Source organism: Ptychodera flava, chromosome 18, assembly GCF_041260155.1.
Source record: "Ptychodera flava strain L36383 chromosome 18, AS_Pfla_20210202, whole genome shotgun sequence".
NCBI classification, from domain to species: Eukaryota; Metazoa; Hemichordata; class Enteropneusta; family Ptychoderidae; genus Ptychodera; species Ptychodera flava.
The window spans coordinates 35,417,166-35,429,813 of record NC_091945.1 but is presented as its reverse complement, the minus strand read 5'-3'; the positions used below and the strand labels follow the sequence as shown (position 1 = coordinate 35,429,813).

At 34.9% G+C, this 12,648-nt stretch overlaps 1 protein-coding gene across 3 annotated transcripts in view; it reads left to right on the top strand.

Annotated features, from left to right (window-relative positions):
- LOC139117495 (lysophosphatidic acid phosphatase type 6-like) overlaps nucleotides 1-12,648 on the top strand; it is a 158,180-nt gene that overhangs the window by 45,548 nt on the left and 99,984 nt on the right. For all 3 annotated transcript variants that reach the window (XR_011548546.1, XR_011548545.1, XR_011548547.1), the window contains exon 9: nucleotides 239-410. The gene's annotated coding sequence lies outside the window, so the exon portion shown is untranslated. The remainder of the gene's footprint in view (nucleotides 1-238; nucleotides 411-12,648) is intronic.

Genomic DNA, 12,648 nt, shown 5'->3' with positions numbered 1-12,648 from the left:
AATTGCAACCTCCATCACATGTAAATCATTTACTTTTCTCCAAACTCCAAATCTGTACATTTTTGTATGATGAGTGAATGACCTGTCTTCTGATATCTGTAGCTTCCAAAGATTGATGAAACTTTCAAAGACAAATTCTGGTGTTGCCAATTTCACATTCAATTGTACATTCATATTCTCATGACTTTACAACTGATGTTCAATACAAAAGTATTGTTTACTGACTTACTTTATACAGACACGGCAATGGTAGTATTTCACTGCAGACAACAATAGCCATACTTTCAAGAAGGTCAGATGCACAGTTTGCAAAATAGTATAGTGGAGTGGTCAGATACCTCTATATTATGGACATGCATGCAGCTTTTATACACCTACACAGAAGATATTTCAATGGCAATCCATGGAAGGTAAGTTACTGCAAACTTAAAATTATGTGGATTTCCATAGCAATTCAGTAACAGTGATTTCTTCATTTACAACCAATTCCAGTGTAAATGTGGTGATAAGAGAAAACATCTCTTTCCTAATCAGTAATATAGGTAAAATTCTATTTCCTAATCACTAATGTAGGTAAAATACTATTTCCAAATGGTTTAGAGTTGATTCAAATATTACCATCATGTGGTGAAGTCTTAAGGGCAGCAATTACCAATACTACATCGAGAAAATGAATTTTTCAAGAAATAAACTGGTTGACACCCAATATTACCTGTTCATCTATGATATTTGTGAGAGTTATTGAAGCAATATGTGACGCTTACATTGGACATTCATATTGATATGACACACCTACATGTAGCTGATGATGTTGGGTAATATTAACCTTTCAAATAGAAGGTACATGTGATAGGCCTTCAAGCAAAGTGTGCAAAAGCCATAGATTATTGTTCTTAAAAAATAATTCTCAGGCGATACTTATCAACATGAAGTGTGTGAAATGAATGGCAGTGCTGAGAGTGTTGTTGACATCTTTCCCCAACAACATAGGGTGGCATTGACATCTGTTACATAATCATGTACTCCTCGATGTAAAACCTTGTATGAGAGTAATTTTTCAATGCACCAACATCATTTGCTACATTGTAAGTGGTGAAGTACTTCAATCAATCATTAATGATTCTATTTATAAAAATAGAAATGAATTATGAAAATCATAGTTGTGGCTTATTTGCCTAGGCACTAAGTATTATTTGGGTCTGTCAATGGGTCCTGTCTCTTAAAGGCCCATGTGTCTGGATATTGTCTGAAGGTCTAAAAATGTATAACGGCTTCATCATGTTTTTTGTGCAAATATTCTACCCTGCAAATTACTGTATAATGGGGAAGTTAAGTTTTATCCATTCCAAAGCTGGGTCTATCACTGATTGATAAATTCTGAATCTTATGCTTGCAAGTACAATGCTAAGACACATACATGTATATGTACACAATAACCAAAGGGTCATGTAAAGCTTATATATGTTCACATTCTAACCCCTGATGAAAAAGAGCCAAGGCATATTATGTAAGATTAAACCAGACACATTAAAGACATGTATAGAACAAATCAAATATATGAATATACATCTCACATATACAGGCCTTTAAAAGACTGATCAGTACACAATGGAATGTAGATTCATTTAACTGATGTCAATGTTGATTGTCACAGAAATTACTAGAAGGCTGTACTACCTTCAGGGCTGTGATAGTTGTAGTCTGGTAATTGTTGTAAATTGGAGAGCATTTAGTGTGTGAGGCCCTTGGCATGCTGGGTAACCTCCATGTAACAATGAATTGTGTCATGATTCTTTACTGAAGCCACGAAGTAATTATTGTGCCAACAAGCTTGAGATGACAGGCAGAACTGAATTACTGGTATCACATTGCTTTGGAAGATTTAGCTATATATGATTCATGAGCAGAATGAAATTTCATTTCTCTAAGATTTTAAAGGGAATAAAGTCACGTCTGTGATTGGACCCTAAGGTTGCTGAACCCAAGCAAGAGGCAGTGCAATGATTGGTTGAGGAAAAGGATAAATAGAGAGTAGTGTTTTTAGTACTGGGTTTATTCTGTTTTCAAATGAAATAAGAGGACTCATGTGTCAGGCTCACCATTTGTTCCCATTGTAGGATTGGACAAGACAATGTCATGGTCAGTACATTGTTAATCAGATAATGATAATAAAGTCTGGATGTCCATCTTATTCCAGAAATTAAGAAAATTCTGTACCAGAAAATTAAAGCCTTTGGAAACTTTGGTTTCATTTCCAGAAGCATTGCATTTTCTTCCATGGATGTTTTGAAATAACTGTCAGTGAAGATGAGTTAATGTAGTACCTACATGTAGCAGAGGAAAATTCGCTACTTGATACATTATATCAAATGTATGTTTTGTGCCACATGTCTCCTACCTTCCTGAAGAGGTACTGGTGTAAAATCTGATAACAAAAGCCTAAGGTGTCCGGTTACCTGCTCTGCTAAGTGTACAATAGTGAGTATGTTGCCATTGTGTCTGAGTGCCTATATGAAGACTGAACACAGCGTTCCTGTTTTTTGTTCCATTTGTTTGATCAGATGGTGGTACATTTTCCAACCACGATATGAAGTGAGCAGTACATAAAGTATTGATATGCACAGGCTTCAATCAGCATGCCTCCTATGCCATTCCTTCCGGGTATGCGTGTTTAGCTGTGTGTAGGTAGTAGACACCGTGTCTTTGATTCTGTTTATATTTGACCAGATGTCAGGACTAATACATCAGGCATATATCCGCATTAGCCGAACTGTAGCACTCCAAGTTCTGCGTGCAATACAGAGGAAACATTTATCCCCTCAAGTATGATTGAAATGAAGCCCAACAGCAATTACTCAACATCATGCTTTGTCTAAATCAAGCAATAGCAGAAACATCAGACAAGAGTATTGTAGTATACTCTGGAAAGGATTGCAAATATCATCTTTTATCTCTCGTCCCTTGGAATTTTCTGTTTGTTCACAAGTAATCAAATTAAACGCCTGTGACCAACCTGAAAGTAAAATGAAATAGACCTGTCAGAATTCTGTAACATGTGTCGTCTTAGATATTTTGAAAACTGTTGTTATATGACACATGGTCTTGAACCACGGTAGAAGCTGTAGAATCTTTTTAGATCCATTTTCAAAAGGTCTGAAAACATTTCCTAAAAATTAATATTCAGATAGGAAAAAAATGTGAAAATATTTTACTACTATTTGTAAATTGTCAGTGTGCCCACTGAGCCAATTTAACCAGCCAGTTTGATACAAATTTCTTAAGAAAATTGTATACATGATATATATCAGTATAGAGATGGCTCAAAAGACATTTGGAGTTTAGAAATGTTAAAGTTAGAGAGTACACCCAGTGTTAATCATATCTTTATGAAATATGAAATAGAGGAAATGTGAGATATCAACAATTCTGGTGGTTCTAAACTAGCAGGTGATAGTTGGTGTAAATTTATTGACTGGTGATATGTGAATATCTTATAAGATGTATTGATCAGTGAAGTTGGTAGTCAGAAGTATTGATATCGTAGGACAGATGTGTAAGCATGTCATTGAAACAGAAACATGAATAGCTAGATTAGGACTGCAGATACTAATCTGACCCATGGCAGGCATGCATACGGGTAGATTGTGTATTAATACAAAGTTTGTACAAAAGAAAGTCTTATCATTTTAACAAAGGAATAATGTTATAAAGGTTTGCACATGTCAATGTGTGGACATTTTAATTATGTATTTCTCACATACTTTGCATTGATGATCATGATTGCTTTTATTCACACTTAAAATTCATACAACTTGAAAAGTTATAAAGTGACTTGCAATTTGGGTTATAGACAATCAGGGTTAATTTTGCAGCATATCTCTAAGCAAACACCGTGTGCTGCTGATTTCAGCGTATAATGTTCAACAAGTATCGGTTAAACTTAAAATAATGACGGATACTGAAGTTGTTTTACCCTAAATTCTGACGTGAATTGCCGCCATTGTTCTGAACTCTTTGAATTCTTTGCTTCATAGCCCTGGTGCAAACTTCATATCTAACATAATAGCGGTGCCAAGACAGTGCAGCAAGATCAGGTAATCAAATCATGGGGTTTGCAAAGAGAATGGATCGTGACCCTCCCTGCCATGCATATGTGGAACTTTGAGATACGGAGCCACTGATTAGTGGTTACATGAATGTTTGTGATACAACCGCCGAGAAGATGCACTCTCTAATGGATCTATCTGCTAATGGCTGCGAGCTAAATTGCCGTTGATACCGACCATTATGGTCACAGAATGAAAAATTATTAAAACAAATATCAGATTAAGGAACGGCTAATGGAAAATGCGGATTCTGCAAGATGTGTGTGTAACGCTGCTGATTTCTTTGATGTTCCAGTAGACCACCTAGCTTGATCGGATTTCTCATGGACTTTGAAACAATTATGTGACATTTTCATTCAATTTGTGCATATGTAATAATCACTTGATAGACAAGACAATCAAATAATGCGTAACTAATCTCTAAAATTGATGTCAGTGCTTTGCGTGATCATTGAAGTCATCTCCTAGAGCTGTGCCTGTTATTTTAAACATTAATCTTTTTTAACTTTCATGTAAAGTAAAGAATAAAAAAATCAAAGAATGCATATTTAATGAGTTAATATCCCATAGCTTGCTGGCATATGCAATGATCACACTGTATTGTTACAGTATTAATTGTGCACTAAATCTCTGTATATCTCTATGTGCAAAGTTAATAAGCCTTTGTCAGTTTGATTTGAAATACAACTACCGGTATAATGCTTGCTTAATGAGGAGTGAAGACATGTTGTACAGTCAAGTTCACATTCTATTACATTAACCCCAAGTGTAAAGCACATTGACAATATGTAGTAAAAACTTTCAAAAACTTATTAGTTGTACAGGTAAGTACTTGTTTGGTTGGCTGGTTTTATCATTGGTTATATATTCTCCTGTCATATTTATATTGAGCATTGGACAGTTTTCTTCATTTCTCGAGGCAATACTTCATGCTAATCTCAATAGTTTGATACATCAAGACATCATCTTGAATATCAGATTCAATGCCCTGAAAGTACTGGCAGATGCAATTATTAGGTATTACAACTCTGTATTTCTTCATTAGTAATCACTGTTCGGTTGATAGTGAACACTATGTTCCTGAGACAGAAATGTAAACATATGCCAGTATTGTCTGTGCCGGTAGAAGTCTCATATCTGACATCAAGTACTGTCTCTTGTCCAGTATCTGTTAGCAAAGTTTGTTCCCATGGAAACTGATATATTTGGCAGGAACTAGTTCTGCCCTTGTTTGCCTATAATTTTTATATTTTAATGAAATTTTCTAATCAGCAGTATCATTACAAATGTTCAGTGAAGCATTTATAATATTACACTGAATATGATAGGGATGGTGGATTTTACTCCGTAATAGGGATGGTGGATTTTACTCTGTAATAGGGATGGTGGATTTTACTCTGTAATAGGGATGGTGGATTTACTCTGTAATAGGGATGGTGGATTTTACTCTGTAATTGGGATGTTGGATTTTACTCTGTAATAGGGATGGTGGATTTTACTCTGTAATAGGGATGGTGGATTTTACTCTGTAATAGGGATGGTGGATTTTACTCTGTAATAGGGATGGTGGATTTTACTCTGTAATAGGGATGGTGGATTTTACTCTGTAATAGGGATGGTGGATTTTACTCTGTAATAGGGATGGTGGATTTTACTCTGTAATAGGGATGATGGACTCTGTAATAGGGATGGTGAATTTAACTCTGTAATAGGGATGGTGGATTTTACTCTGTAATAGGGATGGTGGATTTTACTCCGTAATTGGGATGATGGACTCTGTAATAGGGATGGTGGATTTTACTCTGTAATAGGGATGGTGGATTTTACTCTGTAATAGGGATGGTGGATTTTACTCTGTAATAGGGATGGTGGATTTTACTCTGTAATAGGGATGGTGGATTTTACTCTGTAATAGGGTTGGTGGATTTTACTCTGTAATAGGGATGGTGGATTTTACTCTGTAATAGGGATGATGGACTCTGTAATAGGGATGGTGGATTTTACTCTGTAATAGGGATGGTGGATTTTACTCTGTAATTGGGATGATGGACTCTGTAATAGGGATGGTGGATTTTACTCCGTAATAGGGATGGTGGATTTTACTCTGTAATAGGGATGGTGGATTTTACTCTGTAATAGGGATGGTGGATTTTACTCTGTAATAGGGATGGTGGATTTTACTCCGTAATTGGGATGATGGACTCTGTAATAGGGATGGTGAATTTAACTCTGTAATAGGGATGGTGGATTTTACTCTGTAATAGGGATGGTGGATTTTACTCCGTAATTGGGATGATGGACTCTGTAATAGGGATGGTGGATTTACTCTGTAATAGGGATGGTGGATTTTACTCTGTAATAGGGATGGTGGATTTTACTCTGTAATAGGGATGGTGGATTTTACTCTGTAATAGGGATGGTGGATTTTACTCTGTAATGGGATGATGGACTCTGTAATAGGGATGGTGGATTTTACTCTGTAATAGGGATGGTGGATTTTACTCTTTAATAGGGATGGTGGATTTTACTCTGTAATAGGGATGGTGGATTTTACTCATGATGTGATTCGTTTTCTTTTCTTCTTTGAATAATGAAAATTTATAATTTGTTAACATATATATTCACATTGGTGTATTAGTTCAACCAATCTTTGTACAGGTTGCGTTGAATTCTGGGATGAAATGAGCATCTTTGAGAAACTGCTGCCAAAGCTTGTGAATACATCAGTATGTAAGGCTTTTTTAGTAACACTCAAAAGATTATCAAGATGATTTACTACAGTGCATTTGTTTTTCAAAAACGTTACAGAGTCCATTTTGATATTCTCCCATTCCTCATATCCCAATCATTTTCATCTGAAAGTACTAATAGATTATTGGAACAGTAATGTGAACAGATAGAAAAATCCTGGATTATTTTTAGAAGACGATGTTAGTTTGATTCGCTGCAGGTGTCCAAAGTACAGTTAATCAAAGGCAGATTTAGTAGCCACCAAGTGATGAATGTATGTTGTGTAAGTGAATGTCACTCTAGCATAGAAACGCAGGTGTTCCATAGCTAGGCTTATTTTCCATTTATATGTTGTTGGACAGCCGTGTCAGTTTTTGCAGATTTTGTACAAATCATCTTCATTTAGAAGACTTTTCATGCGCTTTAGGCAGTCCCTTGTTCCTGTTTCTATTCGTGTATGTCATATAAAATAAAATGAACTCTTAAATCACTTTTAATAAAAAAACATGCTATTTCCGACGGAGAATATATCTCTGGGAAAATTCACCTTCAGCATGTAAATCCTACACAGTGATTTTAAACACAAACCTCTGTCTTCATCACAGTTGCTGAGAGAGCTAGTCACCACGGGAACAACAAGGAAAATGTATTTGAAATCAAATACAAGACTGAATTCTTCAATTTTCTAACTATTAAAGATCCTTGAAATCCAATGAGAATATCAAATTCACTTTTTAAAAAGAATCACACATTTTATCCAATATGTTTAGATTCAGTTATATTGCAGAGAATGTTTTGCTTGACTTAATATCTATATCAGCAATACATATCAGATAATATATCAAAATATTGTACCATATCATCTTTGATATGCCTATACAGTGATATCAATGGGTACTTTAATTCTAATCTGAATTAACTTTTCATAGTCTTACAATTTCTAGAGAGTTAGAACACATTAGTTGGCATCTGATGTTCTCAGAAACCTGGAGAACTTTATTGAATCTGTATTGAAATAAGTCGTTTATCATATAGTAGAAGCTAGGCTGGATAGTGTTGTGTAGTTTCAATACATCATTCACTATATCTGCATACAACAGTCATACTCTTGACTTGCCACATTTGTGACAGCCGAGTGGACTTCAAAAGAAGCAAACAGCTCAATTAACAGTGTGCATTGTAGCAATTCAATAAATAGGAACTAATCATGAGTGAAATTTAACAAAGGCAATGTAATACATTGTACGCTTTGTTCATTTCGCGCCAGCTGTCAAGTTATTCAGCAATTACGGGTGTGAAATTTGTAATTTGATTGATTTCACCACATAATTGGATCTCTCGCCCACTTTATTGATTGTGTAAACAGTAATAAAGTGCTTTGGATTGTGACTTCGTTACACTGATTAATTCAATATTTTCTGCTTTCAAACAGGTAGTATTAAATGTTGCCAAAACAAGTACTGATTAAATGTCAGACTTTCTGAATATGGGCCATTGCCCTTTACAGTTAACATGACCAATGTTTCAATTAGATGTAATTCCTTTACAGTAGCAGGGTCAGGTGTCTTATACATAAACAGGCTGTAGATGGGTGAAAAAAATCAGTGCTGAGAAAATTCAGAGATTGAATAAGCTGAGTGGGAGGTTTGAAACAAGAAATATAGATGGTCAATATAATGTAACAGATACAGGAACAAATACTTTTCTGAATATTTGTGACTTTACGGAGTTCGACTCAGCCTTTGCTTTATACTTTGAGTTCACATTTAAAATAAAAGTACTATTATGTTTGGCATAAGCCATTTGGATTATTTTGAGTGATATTTCAAACATAGCTCGCATCAACAGTTTGCTGGACAGTGTCATCAATAGCCACATTACATATGTAATGAAAGTAATGCAGTCACATACACACACTTGTCAATCACACAGATATCTACTCGCAGATTTCACTTAAACTTGGAACACTACGGACACTGGCATATATATGCTAATGGCATGCAAACATGTCTATACACACATGAATTTGTTTCATGAAACTACAGGACAGCCTGTAACAGATCTGTATAGACACTTAAATGTGATGTGCCTTTCACTGTATGTATTAACACAGTCCATCAACAATTTCTAATGACTTCATTATTGGCAATGACTCTTTCATCGATTATTTTTGTGTTTCTTGGTCAAAATCAAAATCCTTATAAAATACTGGTGAAGTATAAATGTCAGGGTTTCAGTACTTGGCGAGTCTTATCACCAGTAGATTTGCTGGAATTAATTCCATTAGCCTGGAAGATATTTGATTACAACCAAATAGTATTCATATCTACAAGCATGTAACATTTGAGGGTACACGGTAATATGTTTGCATGATCTGGTTATCTCCAAAATACTACTTGTATTTTGCAAAAACTTAGAGCTTGGGTCCACAGGCAGCATATTACGAAATGTTATGACCTTTAAAAGTTGGAGGTTATGCTTTCCCAAATGGTGTGTTGATAAATCCTTTGGTTGGGTATGGCTGACATTTATATGTGTCAAACCTATGGGCATTATAACATGCGTATCATACTACATGTGATATTGTCAGTGCACTTGCCACTTTGCCATTGTTTTGTAACCTCCAGCAAACTTCTATGAGACTTATGATGTCGGAGACCAGAAAGACATTATTTACCCGACAAATTAACCATCCAATATTGTAGTTTTTTATGACTACTTCAGTGTGCATACTAGTTTTGTTCGCCATCCATGGCTGAAGCAAAAAAGGAAGTTTTTTATTTTGCTAGTTGGACAGGGTTCTTACAGCTTGACCTAACAGCAACAAAATAAAAGAGCATTTTTTTACTGTTTTTTCTCTTAATGATCAATACTCAATTGTAGATAAGAAAGAAAGATTTGTAAAAATGTCTTTCTCCATCCATATTTAAATATAAATTGTGATGTTACTCAAGCTGACATGCATAGATATTGTGAAGTGCTCTTCTTATATAGATGCGAACAGCATATTGAAAGAACATCATTGGTGGGTGATGGATTGATTTCTTAAGCAAACAGACCAATTTGAAAATCGGATGAATAATTTAAAATTGATTGTGCATTGTTTTTCCCACAATGGCATAACTGGGAAAGAGATAAACCCATTGTACCGCACTAACATGTCTCCAGTGACGTGTTTGATACATCGAATGGACTGTAATTGGCTTGTTGGAAAGACTCCTTGGATTAAAACAAAGTATTATGACTCAGAGAATATCTCCCTTGGTAGATAAAAAACAAACATGGATGCTTTTATACTGAAAAGGTCTATAATTTATAGATGGAAATTTTCCCCAGACCCTACTCAAGGAAATCAGGGTTGGCAATGAGTCAGTTTCAGGTGCACCGTTGCATTGTCTTTTATGTGTCTGTGGATCTGGCAGGGATGAAATTTATCTTCAAAATTCATAAATCTTACTTCACTCTGAAAGCAACGTTTCTTGAAGTTGTCGCTCCTGTGAACAGTAATCGATACAAGTGGTAAAAATTTCCCTGATAGTTTTAATATCAGAGTAATGTCATTGTCTACAAGGTACAACAGTCTCTTTCCGATTCAGTAACTTTAATGAATTTTTGAGTGATGTTCATTTCTCGGAGACCATCAATAAACCAGTTGTCAAAAGTTTTGATATGCGTGATGTAAAATTGATAAGTTGGGTTGATTTCAAGGATAAGGACAATGCACTAATAATCTAGAAGTTCAAATTTCAGTCATGATATAAAGATTTGATAGAATGAATTAATGTTGCAATATGTAAAAATTAACAAATACCAACTCTTTCTGTACAGTTGTGGTATGATTCCTGTTCAAAATCTTAAATGGATAAAAGCACTGCAAAGTTATTATTGAATAAACATCAAAAAAAGTAGTTATCAGAAATTACGAAGACTTATTTCAAAATCATTTATATTTACCACAAGTCAACAAAGTCAATGAGTCAATCCAAAAAGTGTTTTTGACATATCATAGGAGATGTACTTTTTGGAAGGGTTTTACGACAAAAGCATCATAAAACATCATCGCCTTGGTTTTCACGAAAATCTTTCATGAAATATACAGTATGACTCATTGTTAATAACACATTGTTACTTCATATTTCTCTGTCGTAAATATAGAACTCTTCTAGGATATGAAGTCAGGGAGCTGTTTTAGATTTATTGTTTCAGCGGCATTGGAGCATTCTTGGTCATATTTATGAGACCGTGGTTTCACTCTATTTCTCTGAGTGGTTTTCCTATTGTACCACTATCTGCTGCTGAAATCGGGGTAATTAAGGAATACTTTCATCTAACCTTGACATCAGAATTAGCCTGGAACTAACAACCCCTTGAGATACTTAGATTGGATTATGCTTATCCTGTCCGCATACACAATTCTCAAAATCCAATTTGGCAGCAATTTGCATATTTTTCAGCATTGTTTCCATAAAATGCGCAAGTAGAGATATTTTTATCGAGGAAACTGGCCAAAGGTCTGGAAAGTGTTCTGTGAAAAACAGTGAACTCATCTGACTTGTGCTCATCTCTGTAGAAATTTGAATCTTATCATGCAAAAACAGTTTTTATATTTTCTAAGAATGTGATATTTTTTATTTTTGACTGTAACAATACACATTTTGAAAACAGAAATGAACCAAAGTTCAAAGCTCTCTTTTTCTTTTGGAATATTTAAACATTAAATCTGAATAGGTTCTCTCAATTTTTGTGCCTGTATTAACTCAAGTATATGTAATATTAAAGATCCTGGATGTAATGGCTGAGGTTCAATATTTGTCACAATGTTGCTTCTAACTGATCAAGGAGAGTTTGATCGATGTATGAAGTGGAACAGTGCAAGGAAAACGCATTTGAACAGCCAACTGATGGAATATGTTTGGTTGCTTAGTTTTAGTCAGGCTTTTTTATCGCAAATATCCTGATCTTGTGAACAGTTTCATTTTACTTTTAGACTTATCATTTTTAAAAGTCCTGAACGATGGAATGTCACACAGTTTGTCAAAAAAGCAGTTGTCATTATCAGTATAGTATGTTCCTACTCTTGAAGCAATGTGCATTCTCCCAATGCTATTCTGTGATATTCATATTTCTCTAAAATATTTGATTATTTTTACTGTTTGTATCAGCAGTGTTTGTGGAACTGTTGTAAGGCTGGCAACTTTCATTGTATTATGTAAGACTCGGAAAAATGTTGGTTATTTCACCTTGTGAAATTAATTGTATGCTACCACTGCCATACAATAGTGGTGTGTTAAAATAAGCGACCCAGAAAAGGTGGCAGTGTTTCCATGAAGTGCACTTTGAGAGTAAAGCCACATTTTTAACTGCTTGTTAATGTTATCTATTTTCTTGTTTATTGTAGCAGTATTTCTTTCCTGAAGTTGGGAGCTGTTCAATCTAACCATGATCGCCAAGTGTGGCAATTTAAGAAACCCTCATCTTGAATTCTTTTCAAGAAAAATTTTCTTCCTTTGAAAACTAAAAAAGTTGTTCTCTCCTCCTCTGCATAAAAATGTTCTCTAACATTCTGATTCCTGACAGTATCAGAGCTGATATTGAGCTGACGTAAAAATTTATTCAAACAGTTAACTTATCTTTGATACAGCAGATAACGTCAGGAAATATATGGACAATATATTGTGGTATACATCAACCTTATGAATTCACCTCCCCTCTCAACATATATACATAATGGCAAACAGTGTGTGTACACAGGCACAGGCATACATTTATACATGCTTTATAAACATCCATATATGGAATGACCTATGTTAAA